General features: G+C 42.5%; 1 protein-coding gene across 1 annotated transcript in view; it reads left to right on the top strand.

Annotated features, from left to right (window-relative positions):
* ROBO2 (roundabout guidance receptor 2) overlaps positions 1 to 24,952 on the top strand; it is a 714,921-nt gene that overhangs the window by 158,837 nt on the left and 531,132 nt on the right. The gene's annotated exons all lie outside the window — the stretch shown is intronic.

Below are 24,952 nucleotides of genomic sequence, written 5' to 3'. Positions count from 1 at the left end.
TTTTGCTAAATGTGTAATTCTTATTGTGGGGGGATAACTGTACTGCTACTGGAATAATGTTTCAGAAAAGATGATGGAATAATGCTATTTTCTGCATGAAAAGCCTTGTTGTAGGAGACAAGTGTGCTATTTAATAAATCATGCAGGTTAACTAACAGAGTATATTCTTATGTTCCTTTCCTCCTCCATCCTGAAACACCAGTATTAAAGTCTAGTGACAAAATCTGCAGATAATCAACAGACTGTATGCTACATGCTAGAAGAGATCTAGAAGGACCAATCATATACAAGATAATGGTTGTTAGGAAAATAGAATTTCCAGGTGCTTCATTTCTGTGTTATCCTATTTGGATGGAAATAATGTTAATAGCCAATATCACATGACTCTAATGAGAGTGGGAGTTTTCCCTTACGGGTGGCAGCCAGTTGTGTGGATGGTAATGAAACCAATCTGTAAATGAGTTTTTAAAGGGTGCAATACTTTATCACCATCTCTGTAGTCATCACTCAGGCAGCCCTTCCCTCTCTTTGGAGTACGGTGCTATTAGTTGCAGATTAAGAGTGATGACAGAAGTGAGTCCTAAGCACCCCCTCTGCAGTGTCAACAGGCCTTAATGATAACATAGTACTGCTTTCCTTAAAGAGTTTCATGTCTTATTCAGTGTAAACGGGGAAATTGTGGCATTTTAGAGCCAATGATGTGTTTTGCTATTGATGCTGTCACTGTGGCCAGCTGCTGAGAGAAGAGCTGTTTGTCAGATCCTATTTTCCTGGGTGATTCATCAAACACTAGCAGTTCAAGCATACTGTATGAGGAAAGGAATAAATAACTAATAGGCTGGGATTGAATAACATGGCATTTTATGAAACTGCCACCAGTTCTGAAGCCATATATGGTGACAGGAGGATGCTCTCAAGGCTCTTTTTGTGTAAATGCATGTTTAGTAGCTTGCAAATTGGTATGAATGGAATGGCATTTCAGTAGTATGGTGAGGAGAAAATTGCAGTGTGTATTTTATATGTACATTGCAAAGACTAGTGTAAATAGCAGAAATTGTATTTTTTTTTAGAAGTCCACATCATAAACCATACAGGTTTTACCATGAACTTGATTTTTTGTATCTAATTAGAAAGAACAAGAAGTATATTGTTAGAAAGAAGGTACAGGAAAAATTCTCCTGTCATGATCTGGGCTGTGCCACCAGAGGCCTACTAGGCCCATGGAGCCTGGCTGGCAGTAAGGGAGGCTGGGCCTACAAACCCCAGAAGGCCTTGGGAAGTTTTGGCACTGATTTTGACCAATAGGGAAGAAGAGGGCTGGGGAACAAAATAACTGGTGCAAGAGAAAAAGCTGTTCTTTCTTCCAAGAGGGCAGAGCCAGAAGGAAAGCTGCTGCAGGGAAGAGACCCTCATCCTGAGAGGAAGGGTGAGGAGACTGAGGCCCACTTGAGACAGTGAGCTAGGGAGAGTAAGTTTAGATGCGTTAGGGCATTTGGTTCCTTTTTTTTCACCACCTTACTGTTATTATTCATGCACCTGGTTTGTTTGACCTCCTATAAAATAAACTATTTTCATTGTTCACTCTGCCTGGTCCTCACGCCTATTATTCGGTCACATGGGAGGTCTGAAGGTCTTGGGAGGGTACTCTGGGCTTTCTCAAGGGATCCTAAATGCAGAGTGGTGGCAGCATCAGGAGACACCCCACCTGAACCGTGACATCCCCTTTGCAGTGCAGAAGAACATTTGAAGATAAGGGTTGAGATTAGGCCCTATGCAAAGTATAGCTGTTGGATTCAGTGACCACATTGACTTCTTAGTGTTTGAAATCCTGAGTAAACATTGAATTAATTAGAGGCTAAAGTCTAATATGGAGCAATTCTGGAGGTTTCCTGCAGAAAACATCAGCTGCTTTCTCCCTGTGTTCTAGTACAGTGCTAGAAGGCAACATCAAAGGAAGGCCTTGGTCTCTGTGTTTTGTTTATTGCCTTTCTGGGCAACTGTGTGAAACAGGATGCTAGACTAGATGGACCACTGATCTAGGGTTGCCAGCCTCCAGGTGGAACCTGGAGATCTCCTGCTTGTACAGCTGTTCTCCAGCTGACAGAGATCAGCTCCCCTAAAGAAAATGGCTGCTTTGAAGTGTGGATTCTATGGCATTGTACCATGCAGAAGCCCCTCCCCTCCCCAAACCCCACCCTCTCCCAGATGCACCCCCAAAGTCTCCAGGTATTTTCCAACCCAGACCTGGCAACCCTACACTGATCTGGTCTAGCAGGACTCTTTGTATGTCTTCAAATTACTTTGGAGTGTTGTACTCTTCTTATGTAGCTTTACCTAACTAAGTCACTGTTCAAAGCACCCATTATTAGTTCTTCAAATTGGTTCTGTTAATTATCCCCCACCCCAGTGGCCATTTAGGAAATTGGCAAATGGCACAGATGGCTGCCATTCTGAATTTACTATATGTAAAACCTAGAAAATATGAGATTGAATCCAGTTTGGTGTTGTGGTTAAGTGTGCGGACTCTAATCTGGGAGAACCGGGTTTGATTCCCCACTCCTCCACTTGCACCTGGCTGGATGACCTTGGTCAAGCCATAGTTCTGGCACAGCTGTTCTTGAAAAAGAGCAGTTTCTTTCAGAGCTCTCTCAGCCCCACCTACCTCACAGGGTGTCTGTTGTGGGGAGGGGAAGGGAAAGGAGTTTGTAAGGCACTCTGAGACTCCTTTGGGTAGTGAAGGGTGGGGTATAAATCCAATCTCCTCCTCCTCCTTCTTCTCCACTTTTCCCATGTTCCTACAACAATTGGTCTTTCTCCATCATAAAAAAGTATTTTTTTTAAAAAAAAAGTATGAAAGGGGACTCAGAGGATCTAATTTAGTGAAATAAGATCCAGCCCCATATATTATGAATTTGATGCGTACATTTATATCATCAAGTTTTGTCTTCCATTAAAATGCAGTTTCAGCAACATTTTATGATGCTTTCATTTGTTAATGATGTAATACAGCTTGAACTCATGCACCCAGTTGACGAGAATGCTGTTACAATTAATTTAGTAAATAAGTGTGCACACATGATTCATCTCTTTATATGTGTAATATAATATCAAAAGTGCCACATAATTTAGAAGTTTTTAAATGGTGAAAGCAACGTCATTGTCAGGACAAGTGTCAACCAATTTATTGGCAGCATTACTTATGTTAGCACACTGGCTGTACCAAACACATATGTAGGGGAACATAGCTGGACATTGGCTTCATGGCACATTTGCCCCAAACTGAAGTAAACACAGCTGGGCTGGAAAGGTCATGGTGTTGCCATGAGTGGAGCAACCACCTTTCACAAATGATGAAAGATGATTAATGGCTGATGACGGTAGGGGCCTTAGTTTAGACTGTGAGATGAAGAGAGAAAGCTGTCCCAATCTGTATCCAGTGCAGCTCTAGCCCTTTTCTCATATAGCCTGCATGTCCATGTTTATACTTCCTTGGAAGAAAGAGGCAATGTATATTCACTTTATAAGTGAAACTGGGGAACAGTTACTGGAAAAATGTGGGGTTTTGATCACATATTCAGATGTACATGCATTGATAATAACATTAGAATTACTCAGTACGTGTATAAAGAAAATCCAGGTGTATACTGTACATAGATTGCACATGGATTGTAACTTGTAAATAGGGGTGTGCAAAAAACACACACCCCACCTCAGTATTTTTGGGGTTCGGCTTTTTTCTGGCTCAGCTATATTGGTAGCCGAATACAGAGCTCTGATCTGTATTCAGTTTAAATAATACATTTTAGGATATTTTTTCAGTTCAGTTTACTCTGATCTGGAGCTAGATTTCATTGGATATTGTGCTCTCATAGACATTAACTTTCTGGATTGTCTTGTTCATGCAGAGAAATCTAGAGGTAAATCATTATATATATATATATAATTCTCCTAATGTGTTGGCCATTTCCAGCTTTCCCATTGGCTCTGTTGTGTGCTCCATCAGCCATTGGCCCATCAACTGCCACTCAAGTGCCATTGGCTGGGTTTTGGGTCAACTCCTCTTTCCTGCCCACTGCTGCCTCAGCCACTGTTCCCTGTCAGAATAACTGCCAAAAATGGCTGTCTCACCTGACGAAGACAGTTCTCCTGCTTGACTTCTGTGGGACTAACTTTTCCCTCAGTGGTTGCTGCTAGGCACATGAATTGGGAAATTCCTGGAGATTTGAGGCGTGGAGCCTTGAGAGGGTGAGGTTTAAGGAGGAGTGGGACCTCAAACAACTACAACGCCATAGTCTTCACCCTCCAAACCACCCATTTCCTCCTGGGGAACCATTGTTGACAATCTCCAGGTGAGGGCTGGTGATCACTCAGAATTACAACTGCTCTCCAGGAGGGAGGGGAGAGGAGACAGAAATCTGAAATCTGGGGGGGCAAATAAAGGGAGGTTGATGGTTGGCTGGGAAGGAGATAGGGTTGCCAGCTCCAGGGTGGGAAATTGCTGGAGATTTGAAGTGTGGAGCCTGGAAAGGGTGAGGTTTGAGGAGGGATGGGACCTCAAACAGGCTCCACCCTGCAAACTAGCCATTCCCTCCTGGGGAACTACTGCTGCCAATCTCCAGGTGAAGGCTGGAAACCACTCAGAATTACAGCTGCTCTTCAGATGGCAGAGATCAGTTCCCCTGGAGAAAATGGTGTACTCTCTGTCATTATATGCTGCTGAGGTCACCACAGCAAACTGACACTGAGTGTCCAAGACCAGGGCACCTGCCCAGAGTCTCTTTCTAGAGCTTGTATTTATTTCAACAACGGGCTTTATTCCTAGTTATTATATAAGACAGTCTCCAATGCCATGTGGATCTATACTTTGTAAGCCTGATTGAAATAGAACAGCAGGGAAAGAAGATTTTGGGAGGTGAAGCACAGGTGAGGACAGGGTTCAGCATCCATCTCTTGTACGTTCATATTATTCCACTTTATTGTGGTATATATGTTTGGCGATCTTGGTTTTCAAATAAGTTTTCTGTTGTCACCCCATATACTTAGAGGTTAAGTGAGAAGTTTAGTTGGATTTTGTTACAATAAAGTTCTGCATTATTTGCAGAACTAGGGCCTGTGCCAGTTTATTGCACTCTTTAATTTTTTCATACCATTTAGACTTTCTGATTTACCAATTTATAAAACACTAGGAATAAGGCCCGTTATGGAAATAAATACAACGAGCTCTAGAAAGAGGCTCTGGGAGAGTGCCCCAGCCTTGGGCACTCAGCATCAATTTGCTGTGGTGATCTCAGCAGAGTATAATGACCAAGGGTTGTTTCGTAGAAAAAGAGCTAGGGGAACTCAATAGCATAACCCATTAGCATATGCTACACCCCCTGACATCACCGGAAGTGTGTCATAAGGCCACACCCCCTGACATCACCAGAAGTGTGTCATAGGGCCACACACCCCGCCCCCAACGGTCCCGGCCGCTGGCACCGGCCTTGCAGCTCCACTGACAAGCCCCATGAGGGGCCCGGCGGTGGACCTGCAAGGCCGGCAGGAGTGCAAGGAAGCCCCGCAAAGGCCCTCCCTGGCCCCAGGCAGGCAGGGGTGGGGAGAGGCAGGGAGGAAGCAACTTACCCTCCTCCTGCCTCCTCCTGGCTGAATGAGGGCCGGAAGCGGGGCAGCCGGAAGCGGGGGGCAGGGCTTCGTCATGTGCCCCACCCCCCTGTATCTCACCTGGGGGAACTGCGATCCCCCGCGATCCCCACGAAATGACCTCTGAGAATGACATAGAGTCCACCATTTATTCCAGAGGAACTGATCTCTGCTATCTGAAGAGCAGTTGTAATTTTGAGTGATCTCCACCCCTCACCTGGACATTGGCAACAATGGTTCCTCAGGAGGAAATGGCTGGTTTGGAGGGTGGAGTCTATGGCATTGTACCTGTCTGAGGTTCCACTGCTCCTCAAACCCCAACTTCTTGAGGCTCCACCCCTCAAATCTCCAGGAATTTCCCAACATGGAGATGGCAACCCTATCTCCCTCCCAGGCAACCATCAGCCTACCTTTATCTGCCCCTCTGACTTCAGCTTTCCATCTCCCCCCCAGAGACCTGTTGTTATCTGCCCCTCACTCTTCAGCTTTCCGTCTCCCCCCCGCACCTGCAGCCTCTACTGTGCTCTTAAGCTCTGACTGCTATATCACATTGGCTGTCGTAGGGGGCCATCTCAGCAGAGTATAAGTCTTCAATTTTCTCCAGGGGAACTGATCTCTATCATCTGGAGAGCAGTTGTAATTTTGAGTGATCTCCACCCCTCACCTGGACATTGGCAACAATGGTTCCCCAGGAGGAAATGGCTGGTTTGGAGGGTGGAGTCTATGGCATTGTACCTGTCTGAGGTCCCACCGCTCCTCAAACCCCAACTTCTTGAGGCTCCACCCCTCAAATCTCCAGGAATTTCCCAATATGGAGGTGGCAACCCTATCTCCCTCCCAGGCAACCATCAGCCTACCTTTATCTGCCCCTCTGACTTCAGCTTTCCATCTCCCCCCCTAGAGAGCTGTTGTAATTCTTAGTGATCTTCAGCCCCCACCTGGAGATTGGCAACAATGGTTCCCCAGGAGGGAATGGGTGGTTCGGAGGGTAAAGTCTATGGCATTGTACCTTTCTGAGGTCCGACCCCTCCTCAAAACTTACCTTCTCCAGGCTCCACCCCTGAAATCTCCAGGAATTTCCCAACCCGGAGTTGGCAACTCTATCTCCTTCCCAGCCAAGCATCAACCTGTTGTTATCTGCCCCTCACTCTTCAGCTTTCCGTCTCCCCCCCACACCTGCAGCCTCTACCATGCTCTTAAGCCCTGACTGCTATATCACATTGGCTGTCGTAAGGGGGCCATCTCAGCAGAGTATAAGTCTTCAATTTTCTCCAGGGGAACTGATCTCTATCATCTGGAGAGCAGTTGTAATTTTGAGTGATCTCCACCCCTCACCTGGACACTGGCAACAATGGTTCCCCAGGAGGAAAAGTACAGTTTTCCTCTGCAGTTTGGACCAAAGCCGGTTACAACATTCTCCTCTCCCCCTTTGATTTACACAACAACCCTGTGAGGTAGGTTAAGCTGAAAGTCTCTGACTGGTCCAAAATCACCCACTCAGCTTCCACAGCAGGAACCTGGGTCTAGCAGACCCTGCTCTGAAGTGCTGACTGCTACATCAGGCACTGAGGGGAAAGTAGGGTTGCCTGCTAGCTCTGTGTAGTGAAATATCTGGATATTGGGGGGCAGATCCTATGGAGGGCAGCGTTTGGGGAGGGGAAGGACTCAGCAGGGTATAATGCCATATGGTCTATCCTCCAAAGCATCCGTTTTCTCCAGGGGAACTGATCTCTGTCATCTGGAGATCAATTGTAACACCGGGAGATCTCCCGGTCCCACCTGGAGATTGACAACTCTAGGGAAAATTCAGCCATATGGCAGGGGGTTGAAGAGCATGGTTTGACGGCCACTGGCCCACCTCAGTAGCCAGCCAGCCATGGCGGAGCCAAGCAGTAGAGCTGTTTTCATAGTTTATTCTGACAGGAAAGTGGCCAAGCTGGCAGTGGGTAGGGGTTACGTTGCAAGTCTGTGACTGGTCTGAAATCACAGCTTCCACAGCAAGAGCCTGGGTCTGGCAGACCCTACCCTGAAGCACTAACTGCTATGCCTAGGATAGCCAACCTCCAGGTGGAGCCTGAAGATCCCCGGGTATCACAACTGAACACCAGACAACAGATCTCTTCCCTTCCTGGAGAAAATAACTGCTTTGGAGGGTGAGCTGTATGGCATTCTGTTCAACTGAGGCCTCTCCCCTCCCCTCCCCAAACTCTGGCTTCCTTAGAGTAGTTTCCTTAGACACACAATATCCAGGAATTTCCCAACTTGGAGCTGGCAACCCTAGTCAGGACTGGCTCCAATGAATTTCTCACAAAGGCCTGCAAAGGGTTTCCTTCCTTTGTCTTTTTATTGACAGAACCAAGCTTGGTTGCCTACCAACAGCCAATAAGGGACAAGTTAGTCCCACAGAGGAGCCAAGCAGGTTAAGTGTGTTCGTCAGAAGAGACAGCTGTTTGCCAGTTTTTCTGACAGGGAACAGTGGCTGAAGTGGGAGTGGGCGGGGAAGCGGAGCAGACCCAGCACCCAGCCAATGGCACGCGAGTACTCTTGAGTGGCGGATGACAAGCCAATGGCTGATGGAGCACATTGCACAGCCAATGGGAGAGTTGGAAACTGCCAATATGCTAAAAGGATTATAATATAGAGATTATTCTTAACCAATTATTAAGTGTTGAAAACTGTCTATTTTGGATTAAAAATATGGAAAATGGATACCTTTCTCATTCATGCTTGTATGTCAGGTACTTTTTGGTAATTGTTTATATGCTTATAATTTCTTTGTTATATTCAATTAACCACACCTGTCTATTCTACATTCTGTCAAATATTGCTTCAGCCAAACATAAGTGTTTCTATATCATACTGATTTCAAGGAAGAGTCACAATTGTGTTTAAATGTCTTCATTTAGAGGGAACCCCCCTAAGTTTAATTAACGTACATTTAGAGATATATAAGCACTTCCTGGTTCAGCTAACATTCAGCTATCAGTTACAAGCAGGAGTCAGTTTTTCATTAGGCAATTTGACCACTAATCAGCAGAGTGAGGCATTTTGGTGGGTTACCTTACACATATTCAGACAGTGCATTTGAGAGCATTTTACACACGTATGTTCTCAGGCAGTTTGCTGGGATCCCTTGTTCTTTGCCACCCCAGACCTGATTTCATTGTTTAAATAAAGAAGTAAGAACACACAACAGTTATTTGTAAATATACATTTTACTTTTAATTTTTTTAAATGTTTGTATATGATTACGTTATGGTTTGCCTTTACAAATGCGTATTTAGTCAATTCGGTTTTTCCAGGTAATTCTGAAACTGAGAGGTTCTGATGTTATGGCCAGATGTTAAATGTGGTCAAATGCCTGGTGGAAGAATTCCGTCTTGCAGGCTCTGTGGAATTGTAATAAGTTCCGCTGGGCCCTGGTATCCTCTGGGAGCTCATTCTACCAGCACGGAGCTGCCACAGAAATGGCTGTAGCCCTGGTGATGGCCAGTCTGGCCTTTTTAGGGCCAGGGAGGTTTTGTGTCCCAAAACATAGTGCTCTCTGGGGAACATGTGGGGAAAGGTGGTCCCTCAGGTATGCTGGTCCCTGACCATAAATGACTTTATAGGTGAGAACCAGCATCTTGAAGTGAATTCGGTATGCTATAGCCAGTGCAGTGCTTTCAGCTCAGGCTGGATGTGTTCTCTCAGAGAGACCCAGTAACAGCCTGGCTGCCGCATTCTGCACCAGCTTTGACTTCCGAATTTGGGACAAAGGCAGCCCTATGTAGAGAGCATTACAGTAGTGTAATCTCGAGGTGACCACTGCGTGATTTACCATTGCCAAGTTGCCGCATTCGAGGAAGGGAACCAGCTGTCTGATCAGCCGAAGATGGTAGAAGGCTGAGTTGGCAGTGGCTGCTACCTGGGCCTCCATCGTTAAGGAGGCATCCAAAGGCATTGTCAGGAAACAAGGAAGATTAAACTAGGATGTCTGTGCTGACACATAACATAAAACCATAATTAAGATGAATTCTTTTTTAATAAATCACCTTTAGATCATTTTGGTTTAATTAATTCTAGTTTTCTTGAATCTGGATCAGTGTGCTATTGCAATAACCAGACTAGGAAAATATTATATTGTATGTCTTTTTCCTATTAGGTAGACTTTAGAAGATACACTGCTGCTTCTGTATGATGAAAGGAAATTATATTTACAGCAGCATTTACTCTTGTGATTCCTCATCTGGCTTAGAATACGTACAGGGAAGCCTGCTTCTACATCTATATACGTTTTAGCTACATGGGGTAATGGAAAAGTGATCAGTTTCTGTTAGTCCTGTACAGTCTCCCATCCAAATTAACACCAGGATTCAATTAATAACATAATTATTCCTATGTGGCTACTGGAGCTCTAGGTGCCCTAAACACTAATACCCTCCCATCCCAACTCTGCATGATTGATATCCTATTCTTTATCTCTTTATGTCATATATACTACCTGCTATCTAAAGTTGTAGCTAATATATCCAGATGTTCTTTGTGTTATATATCATATTTTTTGGGGGAATCCATGGCCTGTAAAAGCCTGTATATGTAATTCCCTATTAAACATCAAATAGCCATGAATATTATATGAATTGGAATTGAACATTCCCAGTAGTGAGAAACTGTAAAACCAGCTGAGGTCTGGGATTAGGTCAGATCGGTTCTCTCCTCCTCCATCCAAACAGTGGTATAGGAAATATAATAAAACAATGACATGCTGTGTTATAATACCTTCAGCTATTAATTTTATAATGCCATATTTCTTCTAAAAATCTATAATCAATTAACAAAGGTCATTTATCTGCACTGAAATACTAGTTTTGATTGAACTGTGTATACTTCTCTGTGCATTAATTTCCTTTGACATTTGCTTTTTCTCTGCAGACTCTCAACAGTAATGTTAAAACTTCCAAAGTTTATTAGTCATGATAGGCAATTATTGTAAGTTCTGTTTCGTTTGCATTTCGGATAAAGCACAGGCACCTTCATTTGTACCTTCTTTTTAAATATGTGACACTTCAAACATTAGACTTTGAGAAAGATCCATCCTTTTGTATCCTTAGATGTCTTAATGATGGGCACTTTCACACACACACACATACACACACACACACACACACACACACACTAAAAACATACTTTCAATCCACTTTCAGTGCACTTTGCAACTGTATTTCACTGTGTGAAATGGCAAAATTCACTTGCAAGTGGTTGCTGAACTGGATTGAGATTGCATTCTCCAGTGGTCCTGGGAGTGGGGCAGTCCTTACTCTTGTGAATATTCTCCTCCTCCGGAACAGGGTCAGTTTCCTCAGATCAATCCAGAAAGGGGAGGCGCCTGTCCCCTGGGAACATCCCAGTCTCACTGGCCCTGCTGCTTGAGCAGGGCATGTTTCACAGGCGCTCCATAGATCACAGCAATCCAGGAATGAGAAGAAGAGAGGGAGAAGGGAGAGACTCTTCCTCTTCGTCATTTTGGCGGCAGACCGCAATGGAAGCTGACGGCTCTGAGAGATCCCCAGTAGCCAAGGCTGTGTACGTAGACTGCTGCAGGGCCCAGCCTGTGGCTGGAGGTCCCCTCCCCAACCAATGCACATCAGGGGAAGTGGTTTATTCTGCAAGGAGATCAGGGTGTCACCAGAGATCTGACAAGCTGGGAGCTTCTAGCCCTTGCCAGAATCATGGTAAACCCTAACAGGGCAAGAAACCTATTCTGGAGGCGAAGGAAGGCAGGGTGGTAGACTGGGGGAAAACCCCAAGCAAACCCCCAAGCTATCCCTGTGCCCAGACCTGATTAGTCCAAGCTAGTTTCATCTGTTGAGATCTCAGAAGCTAAGCAGAGTCAGCCCTGGTTAGTACTTGGATGGGAGACCACCAAGGAAGTCCAGGGTTGCTACTCTGAGGCAGGGAATGGCAGCGGCCCTGGCCTGGATGGCCCAGGCTACTCCCATTTGATCAGATCTTGGAGGTTAGGCAGGGTCAGCCCTGGTTGGCTCTCCACCTCTGACTGTCTCTGGCCTTGAAAACCATATGGGGCTACTGCTTAATAGCACTTCCACCACCTCCACTGTTTGCCAGAGAGAGGCTATAACAGATTTTTTTTTTGGGGGGGGTATACTTAGTAAGTCAGATCTATTCAGATCATAAGCCTCACAGTTCCCACAAGATTCTGCGGGGAACCAGGAAACAGAGCCAGCAAGGCTAGCCCAGGCTCACCAGAGCTCATCAGATAAGCATAGTCAGCCCTGGTAAGTATTTGGATGGGAGACCACTAAACAATACCAGAAGTGTGACACAGAAAAAGGCAAGGCAAACCGTCTTTGAACATCTGCTTTGAAAACCCCCAAGGGGTCACCATAAGTGGGCTGCGACTTGATGGCTGCAAAAAGTCCAGGAAGGACTCAGACTCCCCAGTTCCATCCTCAGATAAGGTAGAATGGAAATGGTCAGAGGAAGGAGAGGAAGTAGTACCAACAGTACAGTCTTGGCTATTCCCTCAAGAGCTGTACATGAGTTTACTTTCGAAGTACTTAGAAGTTCCTTCAGACCTAAGGAAAACAATGATCTTGACCCAGAACCTCTGGTGGGATCTGGCCAGATGATGAACAAACTGGCAGTACCACAAGCAGAGATGCTAGCCCTGACCTGGATGGCCCAGGCTCGGCCATGCTTGTCAGATCTCAGAAGTTAAGCAGGGTCAGTCCTGCTTAGTAATGGATGGGAGATAACCAAGGAAGTCTAGGGTAGCTACACTGAGGAAGGCAACAGAAAGCCTCCTCTGTTCCTCTAACTGCCCACAGTTTTTTATAGCAGAATACAGAGTGGGAACACACTTTCAAGCTAAAAACTAACCATCAGGTGTTTTCCCCCAAGCTTTATTCCCTGATACCAAGAGGCTCAAGGTTCCAGTAGTGGACGAGCCTGGGACTAGCTTGACCTCTAACTCAGTTTTATCTATGGATGCAGATAGGCTGCCCAAGATCTCAGCGATAGGGGATTTGAGCAGCCTTACACAAAGATTTTGATGTCTCAGACTGTTCCATCAGGACATCAACAGCAGGCTTGATGTTTGCCAGGGTGGCACATTCTTGGGCATCAGAACTAGCCTCAGTTGATAGTGGAGTCCTAAAAGAACTTAAAGACAGTGATTGTGGCAGATACTTCACTGGATATCTTGCAGCAGTGTAGCAGCCAGAAGGAACACGTGGCTCAGAACTGGGATAGGGACTCTGCGGCACAGCCTAAAGTGATGGCAGCACACCCTATAAACCAGAAGGTGGATTTCCCACCCTGGGGCACACTGCTATTTTATGTCCCAAGAGGAAGGACTGCCCCACTCCCAGGACCACTGGAGAATGGAAGATTTGTATTCACTTAACATGAAGCTTCTTTTCTTGGTGGTCCCAGAGTGGGGCAGTCCTACCCACCCAGTTGGAAGGGGCAGCTTCCAGAGGTTTTATTGGGGGGATATAGAAACTGAATGAATGTTTACAAAGTTTCTCTGAGATACTAAAACAAAAATTGTGAGTTAATTGGGTGAGAGGGCGACAGAGAGTTTCAATCTTGGTATGCATCCACTGGAGGGGCATGAAATTATGAGGCTGGTTACCCCAAAAATCAAGTTTCACTATGATGGGGAGTTTTTCTTTTCCTTAGTGTGATGTTGGGGGGTGCACGGCTTGGAGACAACTGGAATGTTCCCAGGGGACAGGCCCCTCTCATAACTGGATTGAACTGAGAAAACCAACGCTGTTACAGAGGAGGAGCCTATTCCCAAGTGTAAGGACTGTCCCACTCCCAAACTACCAACACAGGAAGCTTCACGGTAAGTGAATACAAATCTTCCATTATTCGGCATGTGTGAAAGCACCCATTAAGTATTATTATAAATTTATCAATACATTTAAATATACCATAATTCTCATTGAAGTATGCAGTTGCATACTTTCATGAAGAGGATCAGCAATTTTCCCAGAGAAGTTGGTGTTTTCAACAGGACAGTTTGAATTCCGTGTGTGTATAGCTCAAGATGTAGTTTGATTGTGATGCATGTTTAGAGAGCTTTATCTCCCATATGAGCCCCCCGTGTGCCTAGATTACAGCAATCAATACATTTAATCAAGAATAAAAAAGTTAAGAGTAAACAATTTCTGACCATGCACCAACAGAGCAGTTGCCTTTGACCTTAATTAATGTAAATCAGCTGATTCTGAACTAAGGGAGAATTGCAAGACAAAAAGTTCAACTCATAATATACCTGAGTTTTAAGGTGTAAAAATGGACATACCAAACATTTAATTATGAATATAAGTATTACTGCTTCTTTACTCAACATATGAAACTCTTTTCCAAAGAGAAGGGTTGTGGCTCAGTAGCAGAGCATCTACTTGTCATGCAAAAGTTCCCAGGTTCAATCACTAACATTTCCAGTTAAGAGGATCAGGTAGTAGGTGATATGAAAGACCTCTACCTGAGACCCTGGAGAGCTACTGCCAGTCTGAGGTGCCCAGGGGTCCCCAGACTTTTAAACCTGCGGTCATCTTTGGAATTCTTATATAGCATGGTGGGCACAGTCATAAAATGACTGCCACACAATGGCTGCTGCAGGAGGCTGGGCCAGCCACACAATGGCTGCTATAGCTTACCTTCATTCACATAGTAAAGATCCTTGTGCTGTAGTGGCTGCTGCTGCTGAAACAATGTTTTAAAATTTGTACAACCAATCAAATCTCTAGCAGCCAATCAGAAAGCTCTCTGTGTAAAAGCTCCACTTGCTTATACCCACTGTTTAAAAATACTTGGTGGATGCCATGTACCATGTTAGGGACCCCTGGAGTAGCCAATACTGACCTTCGTGGACCGGTGGTCTAACTCAGTATAAGGCAGCTTCTTGCATGTTCACTTTGCCTTGTGAAACTATGTAGTGGCTACAAGGATCAGGACTTTCTCAGCTAGTTAATTTGATTGATGGCTAATTGTTGAAAAGATTTATGACCTAACTATATAAACCTGTACAAGTAAAAAAATGGATACAAATAAAGACAAAATGTATTTTGTCCTAATTAAAGTGGTGGTGAAGCATAGTTTATCTGTTTCCCAGTACACATAGAAGGTGCCAAACTACATAGAATCACTAGTTGGATTCCCTTGGAATTATTCTGCAAATGATGGTTCATTGTTCTGGATCAAGAAGTCTTCTTGTGATACAGGAGGGTCTTCTACAGGTGCTCCTGCATCAAGGACTTGTGCTGGGGAATCTGAAATATCCAGTCCCGTCCATATTCTTGTTTCTCACAGAATTAAGAGAAGACTTGTCCTAATAACAGGATTTGTAGCTGACACTAGTAGGAGTGGAGTGATATCATAGTCCTGTACTAGTACCGTTTGCACCTTGCTAAATAATACAGTATTGTGCCTGGTTTCACTGCTGCCAAGTGTTCAGCAAAGCCAACTTTAGATTTTTCTAGTTTGTTGTAGAAGCCTTGGGAAGGGGCCTTGGCTCAAGGGTACAGCACCTTTGATTAATCCCCCCCATATTTAGTCTGTGGCAACTCCAGTTAAAGGTCTCAGGTTGTAGGTGATGTGACAGACATCTACCTAAGACCATGGGGAAGCTGCTGTCAGTCAGACAATACTTACCTTGATATACCAATGGTGTGATGCAGTATAAGGCAGCTTCATGTGTTTAGCTTCATGTGTAGAACTAGCCATTTACAGAAAGGCTCCATATAGATAAACTTCACTGTGTTACCATGTGTGTTTGGAAAGACCATCCATATGTGTATGAATGTGGCATAATTTTCAGCACAGACCAAATTCATTCTAGGAAAGCCTGAGTATAAGGGGAAAAAACCTTCCATCTAGACCTCTAAAACCTTTAGGCTTTACACCTAGTTAGGAAAAGGCATAACAGTAATTACAAGGTTGTTTGGAAGGCACACTGAGACCTGAATATAGTGAAATCAGAGAGAGTTTTATTGAGTGGAATAATCAATATAATCAGGCATTCTTGATAATATCAGGCATGCAGATATTAGCACCAATTACTAAAATGTACATGTATTCCAGCTGACAGCACAGATTTGTGTTACATATACCATTCATGAGGAATCTAGGAGCTAGAAAAGGAAAGCAGAGATTATATTTACCTGTCAGCACAGACCACAAAAAGAGATCCTTCAGGTGTATGCTTGTCTTTTGACTGCCTGCCTGCAGCAGATCAACCTTTGCATTTGAGAAATTAAGGAGTGTGTGTGTGTGGGGGTCATACTAGGCAAACTGTTAGACATTTCCTCTTGTTTCTATGGGTCTTGTTGTTGGCAGCAGCAGGTTAAATATCTGTAGGAATCTGACCTTTTTTTTTTTTGGCAACCTATCCTTTAGTTGTTGCCCTATAGACTTTTGCACTGTGTGGGGATACTTACTACCAATGCTTCCTCTAACCTGTGGAGTTCTGTGAGCAACAATTCTACTTTCTAAGCTACTGGCATTAAAGTCGTGAGCAGGTGATTTGGCTACTGCCTAAATTAGTTTGCTCTGGAGCCATGCTTCCTGAGCTAAGACAAAAATGTGTGAGCTGGAGGCTAAAAATCACTGAGCTAGCTTACACTAACTCATCTCAGAGGAAACACTGCTTACCACTATATTTTCAAACTTGTTTGTTCATGCAACAAAGTGTAATTGGATATTAGTAATAACATGAATATGGCTTCTTTTATAAATCACTGAAAGGAAATGATTAATTTATCTCCTTGTTACTGTTTTAAAAAGGTAAAGGTTCCCTTGCTCGAAAGCCAGTCGAGTTCGACTCTAGGGTTGCAGTGCTCATCTCCGTTTCAAAGCTGAAGAGCCACCGCTGTCTGAAGATGTTTCCGTGGTCATGTGGCCGGCATGACTAAACACCAAGGTGCACAGAACGCTGTTACCTTCCCACTGTAGTGGTACCTATTTATCTACTTGCAATTTCTTGCTCTTGAACTGCTAGGCTGGCAGGAGCTGGAACTAGAGACGGGAGCTCACACCGTTATGCAGCACACTCGGGTCTCGAACTGCTGAACTACCGACCTTCCACAGGCTGCAGTTCAGTGTCTTAACCAGGGAAATGTTTTTCTCATTTAAATTAAATGAATTAAGTAACATACTTTAGTCCAGAGACAATTTATATATTTAACAAGTGTAACTGTGTGTATTATAGGGTTGATTAGCTTTTTGACTTCTATACTTAATATTTGCATTGTCCTTTTATGGTAGATTTTTTGTGCCTTCATCAGGGTTATTGGAATTTGAAGCCTTATCTATAATTGCCTACCAATTGGGGTGACACAATGTCTCTCCAGTGCATTAACTTTATCGTTCCCTGTAAAACATTAACACAGCAAAAATCTAAGCTTTTAAATGAAAGGGTTGTCTTCCTCCAGATCAGAGAACCGAAATTTGTAATTCAAATGAGAAAAGTTAATGAACTTAATGCAAGGGCCGGAAAAAAGTGTTGCAATGTGCTAATTTGGTCTTCATAAAGATCCTTCCAAACATTCTCATCAAAGTATTGATTTTGTCCACTTAGCAAAGTGAAAGGACAATGAACCTCCCAAATGGTTTGCACATTACACCATTAGTGTATAAACCCTCCGCAGCAAAGGAAACCCCTAATCATGTGTGTTAGCACTCTTGACGTTTGTAACACAAAATACTGTGCAGGTACCTATGCTAATGATTTCCCTGACAAACAGAACCAACTTATTTTAAACCACATGGGGTTGTGTGTATGAGTGAATGAGCGAGCTACACCCAGGGATACCAGCAAGATCAGTTGTTGCTTTCAAAGCAAAGATGCTGAAGGAGACACTTGATAAAATCTGACTTTAACCATACTTTCTCAGCGCTTAGCCACAGTTAACCAAACCAATGTTTCATATCCTGGGTTACAGCTCAGTTTGTGTTTTAGATATTCAGATGTACTGTTCAACGAAGCAAAAGAAACTGTAGTTAAGAATTTTGTCTGCATGAAACCACCACATTCTGCATTTGCACATTTTCTATTCCTCAGCATTCTCCATATGGTACTTTCAATGATGATCGCACCCAGTAAAATTTACCAGCAATGTAACTAAGGTGCTCCTGGGTTTTAAAAGAACAACCTGAATAGAGATGTGCTCTTGTAGAGGAATCATAAAGTATCAGTTGGCACACATTTATAAAGATTTTGAAAAGTTTAAAAAATGATATTGGTATAATGGGTCAGAGTATGCTTCACTATTATAAAAGCTCCTTATATCTGTAAAAGATTAATAGACTGGAGCAGCACATACCCTAAAACACCTAAAAGCAAAAATAAAAATAAAGGTTCACAGAATGATCTTTATTGCTATGTGGTTGTGGAAGAACGGAAGTAGAATGTATTGTGCATGTCCTTTTGCATTGTGATTATTATGCTGACATTCGTGTTAAGTATTTAGATCGGTTGTTAATATACTATACTGTTAGATTCCTAAAACATAACATGAACGGAAAGTAGATTAGCAGAGCTTATAGCAGTTTTCATTTTTCCATTTAGGCAAGAGATTGTGTAAATGCAAGTACACTTTTGGATTTAGTTCATTTTTATATGTGCGCGCGCAGTGTTCTATTATCAGATCAGCTCTTTTTTAAGGAGAGAAGAAACTATCTGCAAGTGGAAATGTGTCTTTTGGTCCATTTCCCAATCTGTGGAAAGACTCAGTATTAGTCGTTTGCTCTAAAACTAATCATTGTGCACATTAACTTGCACCTTTATTCAGTATGGATGACTGTACTGTATTTGCTTCTACCTTTGTCTTGGTTTATTTGTTGTTGTTGCTGTTGTTTTAAAATTTTGGTATAAAGATCATCCAGAAAGGTGTGTTTACTAAAGCTACTTAACAGATGAGTATTATGGTTTCAAGAACTTCAGGTGGAGCAGTGGAAAGGTATCGAACAAATGCCAACAGCTGCTGACTTTACATTTTATTCTTGTTTGAATACTCAGCAGTGGTGACACTGACCTAAGTGCTATTTTGTAAATTGGCAATAGGGACTACTAGGCACAACTACATTCTCCAGAGATGCAATGCCTTATGTCCACTGAAGAACTCATTCATCCTCATGGAATATAAACAGCCTACATGTTCTCCTCATCGCTAGCATCTTAGATGTGTCATTCTGTTACTATACTGCATGGTTTCTTTCCCAAATATTCCCAGCTGTAGTGGTGGTATAGAAACATGTTGTCTTTACTAGGCAACAAATGGTAGAGTTGCATAAAGTAAATACTGCACATTGCATTAATATTCAAACCATTCTAAAAGAGCACATTATTTCATTTCTTTAGCATATCCAGGCAAGCATGTTGATTTAGTGTTGTTTCCCCTGCCCCCAGCCCTTTTACTAAAAAATTAAGTTGAATATTAACATGTAAATATTCAAACTGAAAATGAACTGAATAAATTGTGCCAATATTGGCCACATAGTGTGTACAGAAAAAGAAAGGCACATGCCTCGGGTGGGGGGGATATTCATTTGCTTTCAGATGCATGATTACATTAAGAAAGGCTAAGAATCTATGTGGAAGTTACCCAGCATTATATGCAGACCTTGAACAGCAGTATGCTTGAGCATAGAACAAGTCACATTCTATTGATTGGAGTATGGTGGGATAAATGTGTGGCTTCTGCCCTTAATAGAAGCTGATTGTTCAGGGATGTGCCGGCAAGACTGGTCGATTCTTTAGCTGTTGTTTACTGGGGAGGACAATATCAATTTTACAGAGGGATGATTGGTGGGATGTCAAGGCTGCTTGTCACCCTTTTCTCCTCATTGCTGACAGACAGCTGAGTGACAATTACAGTGATGGGACATTGTATGCATTGGCATATACACCAGAGGATAACTGGCAAACACAAAGAAGGCAGTAGTGCTTTTAAAAAGATATAATCAGCAGTTGTCACGACTCGTTGCATATATGATGTCTGAATAACAAGACCAGAGTGTGTTACTCTAGCCACTGAGATGCACACCCCATGCTGTTTAGAATATGGCATTGGGGAATATACATGGAAGGGGGGGGGGACACATACTTAGGAAGTTAAGTTGCAAAGAAATGACAATATTCTTTTCTCATCTCCTTTTACACAATCAAATTGCAGGCATGGAAATACTGCATGACATTTTTACGGTTTTATACTCATACTTTCAGGGCAAATGAAGCAAACAAAGAAAAATCCAGGGGTAAAATGCCATCATTTTAGAATATTAACAGTTCTATAATCTCTGCCAATTTAACTCTAAGTTAATGGGAAATGCATTTTCAATTGTAACTTCCCCCTTGCCAGCTAAGTGAGATGAAATTCCTAACAAGGGCAGCCCTCACTCACTTGACCCTTCCTACTAAATTGCATAGAGATAAGAAGCAGTGTTCCTGTTCTATAGGCAGTTGAACTTCTCACTTGAAGAACAGGTACAGGGAAGCAAGACTAGGCATGTGAAAATTTTCCATCTTCTCCTAGGATCATCCTACAGCAGAGTGTGTGTGTGCGCACGCATGTGTGTGTCGTCTATTTTTCTACAAGACACACTGTATGGGCAGGAGGAACTAATCCAACACCTGCCACATTTTTTCAGCATTTTTCTCCAAGTCTGTAGTAGAATCTAATTGGAAGAATAAGAGGAATAAGAAGAGGTTGGATTTATACCCCGCCCTTCACTACCCAAAGGTGTCTCTGAGCGGCTTACAAACTCCACTCCCTTCTCCTCCCCACAACAGACACCCTGAAAGGTAGGTGGGGCTGAGAGAGCTCTGACAGAAACTGCTCTTTTTCAAGAACAGCTCTTATCAGAGCTACGGATTGCCCAAGGTCATCCAGCCATGTGCAAGTGGAGGAGTGGGGAATCAAACCTTGTTCTCCGAGATTAGAGTCTGTGCACTTAACCACTACACCAAACTGGCTCTCCTTATAAATATACGCACTGAAAAAAGTGAAAGAGAAAAATGGCCTGTTTTCTGGTTATTCTCTCTCAAAAATGGTAACTGCTATAAGAAGAGTTCCACAGATATTAAACATTATGAATACTTCAAAAACTTTGCCATATTAGGCTACTTCACCTTTATCAGGATGGGTCCTCTGTGTAAATGGTGTAAGGACTGTGAACCCTTGTGTGATGGTGGGTGAAAGAATATTTGAATTGTGCCATCTTCTTTTCTTCATCATGTTATGTTGCATGCACGCTGGGGTCATATGAATACTTGCACTTCACTAAGAAACTCCCAAAACCAGCTTGGTGGTCTGCCCTGAGAGTTAACAGAGGCAGGTGGGTGATTAATTAGGTGAGGAGATGCAGATTTGTCTGCTCCCTGAGAAGAAGAGGTGCTTCAGTTGGGATGCCTTCCTTACCCAAAGTCTCCCCACTTCCATGACAGTTTCTAACCCCTCTTGAAAGCTGACAAGAAGTCTGTTAAGATTTGGAGTGAAAAAAAATACAGTAACATAAACCAATCACAAGATAGATATAATGCCAAGCTCTATTCGTCACAGGTTTTTGAAGCTTTGATGCTCCTTGGAGGTGTAAAGTGCTTTTGATGATTAATGATAAGCTCCAGTGTAGAATTATCAAAGGAAGGCTGCATGAACTATACTCTCTGATGAAGATATGAAACGCCTGAGGCTACCTGGGATCTGCATTTGTAGTAGTTCAGTTTAAAGAGTTTAAGGATTGCCACACCCATATGGACATACTGTGGAGTTCTAAGTCTTGCCAAGCTCATTTCAGCATTTAGTGGATGTTCCACGACTTTTGAAAATATTGGTCCTGTTCAAGGTTCAATCTTTATTGATACCATTGTTTTAAAAGAACTTTTTTTTCACTTCAGTGACTTTGTAAATACACAGTCTTGTTATTCATAAGATTTCTATCTTGTGATTGGTTTATGTTATTGCATTTTTTTCATTGTGTATGAAACAATAGAAATTTAGATATTAAAATACTTATGAACATTTCATAATACAAAAACAAAAAACCCTACTTAGACTTGTTACTTGAATATTTATTGTTAAAAAGCATACATTTAGCTGTATGTGATATCCTTACATACGTCCGTAAACAGAACAGCTTCTTGCCTTGAGAGCCTTACAAGTTCAGTTTCAACCACTGATGAGTAGTGAAGAACCACAAAAGAGAAAGGAGAAAAATACACAGTCCCTTTATACTATGGTGCCCCTGTCCCCCCTTTATGAGAATGAAGGGTAAAATAGCATTTTTATGCAAGCAGTTTGTGAGAATCTTGTGAGAATCTTTTTTAATGCCTTTGCATCTTCCCCCCTTTTTAAAATAGTATTAATAGCAGTATTAATAATCTTTTCTCTCAACATTCTGCCTGTATTCTCCAGGTCTAAATTAGAAATGACAAAGATTTAGTCATGTTGTGAGAATGGACGGAATAAAGACTTGTAAAATTATTTGTGTTATTAATTACTGTCATAACTCTGAGTGGCTCACCTTCTTCTTTTGCCTCAAATCCACGGCCCAGAAGGAGTGGTTGTTTTCATTTATTGGGATGGGACTTTTTAGCAGCACATGGTTTCTTACTACCAACTGAAAAGTGGTTCCACAGAGTTCAGCCAAAGACACGAATATTGTCTTTCCCTTCTTCCATCATTTTTGTCACAGTTTGCTGTCTAGTCTGCTAGTTAAAGAATTTTCTCATGAACCTGGCTCTCTCTGTTCTTCGGAGCTGAGGGTGGTGACTGGAGACTTTTTCAGTGGAATGCATTTCCACTCTGGACTCTCCTGGCACCTACCCTACTATCTTTTAGGTGCCATGTTTCTTTTTACCCAGGATTTCATTAATTTTTAAAGCCATTTTTACAGGCTTATTTTAGTCCATGATTTGTTTTAAGTTGCTGTGTTTTCGGTTGCTTGTAGGCCCTTGCTTGTTGTTGTTCAGTTGCACAGTCGAGTCCGACTCTTTGCGACCCCATGGACAAGATCTCGCCAGACCCTCCTGTTTTCCGCCATCCTCTGAATAGGCCCTTGCTAGGTTTTTAATAATTCATTGTTACAGCTTTTTTGTTGTTTGTATTCTTTTGTTTAACTCTGTAAGTAGCATCGAGCATGCAGTACAGAGAGGGGATGTAGAAATTGTTAACAAGCAAGCAAACAGCTTCCTATTCACCCTCCAGTCTTTGATGTGAGACATAGGCATTGGTGTGTGCAAACAGGATTCTGGACAAGTCCCTTTTCCATTTATTTATTTATTTACTTTTTATTTATTTATATTTTATTTACTTTATTTATATCCCACCTATCACCCTAAAGCAGCTTACATCATTTCCCTTTCCTCCATTTTATCCAAACAGCAACCCTGTAAAGTGAGGTAAGTTAGGCTGAGAATAATGTGACTGGCCCAAGGTCATCCAGCAAGCTTCCATGGCACAAGTTGGGATTCGAACCTGGATTTCCCAGATTTTAGTCTGACACTTTAACAACTACACCATGCTGCCTCTTTTAGCAGGATCTGCTTATGTTCTGTGGCACTGTTCTTGTGAGCTACTCAGCAGACAGCTTCCCTCACTCATCTTGAAAGCATACAAAGACACACTGCTCAGTCAAGCTGTGCTCCACTTGAACTTTTTGTTATTTTGTGTGGCTGTCATTCCAGCACAGTGTAAAAGTTGAATGTTGAAATTGATAAATGGGGAGGGGGAAGTGAAAAGGGAGTAACTAAGGATGTCCCTTTGCTGCAGCCTTTTGTTCTGCACAAAAGCAAGCAACTCTAATGGCCACTGTAAAGATTCTAAGTATGCTTTGACCTGTCAGAATGTCATGGCAATAATGGTGTACATGTGTCACATCTATTTTCCTTCCCCTGCACCAATATCGGAGTGGAGGGTCATACCTCTGCAGAAGCAGGTTTTCCCCCCAGGCATGCAGCAACAGTCCTTCTCTTCAATTCTGGCCTTATTGTTCCGCTTTTGTGATCCATCCCAGGGTGGCAGTTCACTACTTAATGGTATGATTATAAAGGAAGCTAAGGATGAATATGTTCCTATTATAAATTTTATCTTTTCTTCATTTGGAGACAAGGAATTAAGGTACTAAACCAAATTATATACTTTCCTGGTTCTTCTCATATCTTTGTACATTCACCTGGAGGGACTTAGAAGCACAGAATTGGTGTAGGGTAGACTGTTTCCAGATTCTAATTAGGGATATTAACCTCAAGGCATTTAAAACCCAACCTGATGTGTGAAAGTGCACAGTGCCATGGCTGAAGATGGCTCTTTGCTGAAAGTGGCCCCATTTCAAGAAAACAGGGGAGAGATGGTTTAGGAAGACTTTAATTTGTTAGGGCAGTGAAATTGCTCCTTGGATGAGATACCTTTACAGTCAGAGACTAAGTTCACTAGATTAACCCAGTGAAACAGTTTGCATCTACTGTTTACATTTCCTAGTCCTGAGTATCCTGCTACACATACCAAAATTTATGTCAAATAGTCCATCAAAAGCCTTAGTCATCTATATTATGGCACCTGAAGTTAGCTGTTTCCCAGCTTCATAGCATCTAAAATGTACATCATCCTCTTTTTTCCTTTTTTCCATATTTCAGTTTTTCAGTATATACATACATACAAACAATCTTTTATAACTGTGGCATTCAAGACATCCCATATAAATGATTAATGTTGAAAGTTCTTTCTGATAGGTCTCATGATGAAAATGCCAAACAAAAGTGATTATTAATTTCCACTTTTAAGAAACTAGATAATTGATTTTATGCTGTGTTAATTAAAACTTGAAGCCTTTTCTTTCAGAGGGCTGTATCAGATGACCAAGGGCAGGGCACAGCTCCTTAGGGAGCTGATTATCAAATGACCACTCCTTTGGAGGGAACATAAAGGAGCTGTATACTTGTCAGATGTATGGAAGACACTTACCTCCTCCAAACATTTACAAGGCAAATAACTAAATAAGCCATTAATCAGAGGAGTGGTCCTGTTTAATGAACTCTAAATAGAGTGGGGTCATCAGGTAACAGATAGACAGAACAAACAGACAAAGTAGATTTCAACCATGAGGAAATAGCAGCTGGGGAATTCCTAAGGCTTCTGCAATGCAGTTGCATTGTTTTAACAGGCTGTGGACATTAGGAATAATTTTGGTCTGCAAACTGGTGATATTTGTGAATCATGATGGTAATCATATTAGTATATGCATATAAAGTGGTGGTTCACAGTTGCAAAAATACTGATGTCGGTGCTTCATCAAAATATTT

The sequence above is a fragment of the Gekko japonicus genome, unplaced genomic scaffold (genome assembly GCF_001447785.1).
Source record: "Gekko japonicus isolate JY-2015 unplaced genomic scaffold, Gekko_japonicus_V1.1 scaffold195, whole genome shotgun sequence".
Lineage (NCBI taxonomy): Eukaryota > Metazoa > Chordata > Lepidosauria > Squamata > Gekkonidae > Gekko > Gekko japonicus.
Note: the sequence above shows the minus strand (reverse complement) of the source record. Positions and strands in the feature narration are given on the sequence as shown.